This window comes from Triticum dicoccoides, chromosome 2B, assembly GCF_002162155.2.
Source record: "Triticum dicoccoides isolate Atlit2015 ecotype Zavitan chromosome 2B, WEW_v2.0, whole genome shotgun sequence".
NCBI lineage: Eukaryota > Viridiplantae > Streptophyta > Magnoliopsida > Poales > Poaceae > Triticum > Triticum dicoccoides.
In genome coordinates this window covers 173,795,774-173,800,005 of record NC_041383.1, presented here as the reverse complement: position 1 = coordinate 173,800,005, position 4,232 = coordinate 173,795,774, and the positions used below count along the sequence as shown (strand labels likewise).

General features: G+C 42.3%; 1 long non-coding RNA gene across 1 annotated transcript; it reads right to left on the bottom strand.

Annotated features, from left to right (window-relative positions):
• Positions 1–726: 726 nt before the first annotated feature.
• Positions 727–3,204, bottom strand: LOC119367474. Its single transcript, XR_005176321.1, has 2 exons — positions 1,199–3,204; positions 727–1,104 (listed from the first exon to the last, which is right to left on the bottom strand). It is a non-coding gene; the product is annotated as an uncharacterized LOC119367474 (long non-coding RNA).
• Positions 3,205–4,232: the final 1,028 nt, after the last annotated feature.

The following is a 4,232-nucleotide window of genomic DNA, read 5'->3' as shown; positions in this document are numbered from 1 at the left end:
GCTTCACAACCTAGGGCAATTTGAGTTATTCCTTTAATATAAAAGGAAATATTCCCAATAAAAAGAATATTGGAATTTGGGCTAGGATGAAAATGACAGGGTCTAGGGAAAGATTTGGGAATTACAAGCCACTCTGGAAGCCAAGAAGAGGGCATCTTTTTCAGTTTCCAGACCACAAAGCCACGAAAAAGAAAAACTCAGGCAAAAACCTCGAAAAAACAAAAGAAAAAGAAAGGGCCAAAAATCAGGTTGTCACAAATCTCGAAAAGTGTTCAACATGTCGAAGTTGCGCCTAATCCATAGCTTTTCAAGGTATATTACACGCCTCATTCCGATAAACGGTTAAAAAACTAGAGCGAAAACAGTACCGAAAAAACAACGCGTGTGTTTTTTCCGACGAGAAGTTCACTCGTGTGAGTACTGCAGCACACTTGGTTTAAAGAATGACGTGCACTCGCGTTGAGCGTGCAGTGTGGAAGTGTTATCAGAATAGTTATTCTGCTAATATTAGCAGAATAGACCGGCTATGTGTGTGTGTGTGTGTGTGTGTGTGTGTGTAGGAATGCTTAGATTTCCACTCATTCGCACACAATATTTCCTTCACCCTTGTTAGAAGCATGCTTAGTTATAGACAACATGAAATGTGAGATCCTTCGAAACTCTAGGAATACATGATTGATTACTATAGAATAATAAATGAACCAATTAAGTAAAGGAAACTATCTGTTGGTAAAAATTGTATGTGAACTGCATAACTCATTGCATGTACACTTTCGTCACTAAGAGTTCTTTCATAAGTCAATGATTTTGTTAACTCTCAGAAAAATTACACATCTTGAACAATAGAATGCAAGTACCTGATGATTCAACAAAATAAGGATTGAAATGTAGAACCTATAGAAGGGAGAGCAGGATACTCCAGTTGGCTGAATGTAGAAAAAATAGAACTATTTGAACACCTGAGCAGCCCATTCTTCATTTGATCCGTACTCACCTGACAGCTCCTTGTATTCTTCAAATATTGCCAACTGAACTTTATACAAAAAAAGGTAGACATGATAAACCTATTTATCTCTCGCTGAACTACTCTGAATTTTGTGGTACCTGGTGAAGATTAAGAAAATAGTTATGCCCTGCTATATTTGGTGATAAAAAAGATATCAAATGTGACTAAATAGTTCTGCTTAAGCATATGTACCTGGACTCTTTGGTATAATCCGAACAACAAAAGCTCCCTCTGATAGATAATGCTATAAGCGCTAGGAATCATCTAATTAATTTAGACCCCCTAAGGAAAAAATGATGTCATGTTGCAACTGGGACTGTAAAAAGAAAGCTTTTGTTCTTAGAAAATTTATCAATAGCTTATCACATAATGGAAGTATGGTATGTTTAATTTAAATAGCGAAGGAGCACAGAGTCCGAGATTACCTTTAAACTGATGGTGTACTCTACAAATTAATATGCACAGCAACTATATATTATATTTTCCATGCCGTGCTCTACATGTTCTTGGAGGAATGTTTTTCCTGATCTTTTCTTCTTTTTCTTTCTTTGGGGTCTTGGAATACACAGAACTACATGAAGTAAATACACTTTAATGTTTCAAAACCCGCGGGCTTTAGCTATGCCTCAGTTCTAAAACATTGTAAAAATCCAGCTCCCTGATGGTCCTTGAGCGTAGTCGAATTCCTAGCTCATATACTTTTCTTAGGAATATACAGCTGCATATCCATTAGAAAGTAGGGGCACAACTTTTTCAGAGATAAAACTAACCGGGAGGATGGTGATCATAACAAACCAAAGCCTTATCAATTAGTATACATGACGTCCAGTACCAACTCTTACTGAATTTGAGTACCTACGTCAATAAGAATACACTGAATTTGGTGTTGCCGTGTAGAAAGGATCAAACCGATCAAGTATAATCAACTATTACTACCTGCAGGCTCTAGCATGCGTTATCCTTCTTCGCACACTTGCAACTACTACCCTGTCATAGCGTAGTTGATGACATAGACATTGATGAAGCATGTGACATAGACATTGATGGGATTAAATTTATAAATTAAATGGAAGGAAGCTGGTAATATATAGTAAATTCGAGAGGAATTTATTGCATAATTGCTATGTTAGAGAGACCCATCACAGAATTTGAAGTGAGGCTTTCATCTCTGGACCTTTTACCCTTTTTCCCAAGCAGACACCAAAACAAATATCTCAAGTATATACCAAAATTACAATGGGCATCCCTTGAAGGTCATGATTATTATGCTGATAAAGAACTGCAGATTTTTATATTTGCGCATAATATAGCTAGGCTCACAAGCTACATTGCCACATACGTGAAGCTGAAGTAGTGTTGAACATACAGTTTGGTACATATAATTCAGAGAACGAACAATACACCACTGCATAATAATACTTACATGGAATTAAATATATCAATTTAGGCACATAGTATTTCTTTGCTGCTCTCTAATCATCTATTACCATTAATGAACCTTGTGTCTACATGTACAACAAATTTTGGCTAAAAATGACCTTACAGAAGTTAGCCATAGCAATCGACACAGGAAGTGCTAGTGAATACTTCTTGATACTGATGATTAGCTACAAAATTGATCAGTAAACCTACGTTGCTTAGGCCCATAGCAAGCCATTGTACAATGACACTCTAAATCTGAAAGAAACAATTTGTCAAACATCTTACCTGCGACAGCCAACGACAATCCATCAATCCAAAAATTATTGCTGAGCACCACAGCGTTCGGCAAGGTAATGTGGCTGGGACTCGCCGGCTGGATACCACATCCTTCATCCATTCCTTCGATTGGCGAACAACTCCTCATCGGTGCCTGACCATCGTCTGCGACCAAGGGAACCGGAAGGAGGCCGGCGAAAGGTGAAGCACAGCCGTGGCACGTCACGCGAGATGCGGCGAATCCTGTCAATCGAGAGAAGGGGGAGGGTGGTGCCACGACGGATGGGGCGGTGGCGTGCGCGGGTGGGGCTGGGTCGTGCTCGTCGTCTTGCTCTGGGAGGAGATCTTGCCCGAGGAGGGGTCTAGCTGGAGGGTGATGCGCCATGGCTGCAGGGGTAGGCGCACCAGCGGGGTAGGAGGCGGCGGCGCGGGGCAATGGCCGGCGGCGCGGTGGCAGCCGGGCGGGGCGGAGCAGGGTAGGAGATGGAGGCGGGCTGGAGGTTGAGATGGGATCGGGAGGGTGCGGGGATTGAATTCTTACAGATGTAGGAGGGTTTCTACAAAAACGAAACGTTTTTTCAGATTCACTAAATAGGGGCGGCGGGTTTAATTCCTAAAAATCATAGGGACCTTTCTGTAAAAAGGATGCGATGGTGAATCCGACAAACTCAACCCGTGCTCTATTATTAGGGAAAGATTAACAGCCAATGAAGTGGCTGCGCGGCTAGGATGGGGAGGCTGGGCTTGGGCACGAGCGATATGCTGGGACTTGGAGTGTCACACGGCCCACACGAGCGAGCAGTAGGGGTTGTCTTCGTTCAGCTCGAAGAAGGGCAGAGGCTATAGGTGGCTTGCGGCGATGCTGGAGGCAAATTCCGACGGGACGGCAAGGGCCCACGGCGGGGATGGGTTGCCCACGACCGGATCTCGTCGGCCGAGCACAGACAACTCGTGGCGGCGGTTGTTGAGCTCCTGGCATCCTAGAGAGAGAGAGAGAGAGAGAGAGAGAGAGAGAGAGATGTGGGGAAGAGAGAAGAAGAAAGAAGGGAGAGAGAGATGCGCTGCTGATAACCCACAAGTATAGGGGGTTGCCACAGTTTTCAAGGGTAGAGGATTCAACCCAAATTTATAGATTCGACACAAGGGGAGCCAAAGAATATTTGAAGTTATTAGCAACTGAGTTGTCAATTTAACCACACCTGGAGATTAATTATCTGCGGCAAAGTGATTAGTAGCACAGTAGTATGATAGTTTTGGTGATAGCAGCAGTAGTAACAATAACAGTAACAGTGATATCAGTGATATTGTAGCAGTAACGATAGCAGTAGCAGTAGTAGTAACTTAACAAGAACAATATAAGATAAATTCGTAGGCATTGGATCCGTGACTCGTTGGATGATATTCATCATGAGACAGTTATAACCTAGAGCGATACGGCACTAGCTCCAGTTCATAAATATAATGTAGGCATGTATTCCGTAAATAGTCATACCTGCTTACGGAAAGAACTTGCATGACATCTTTTGTC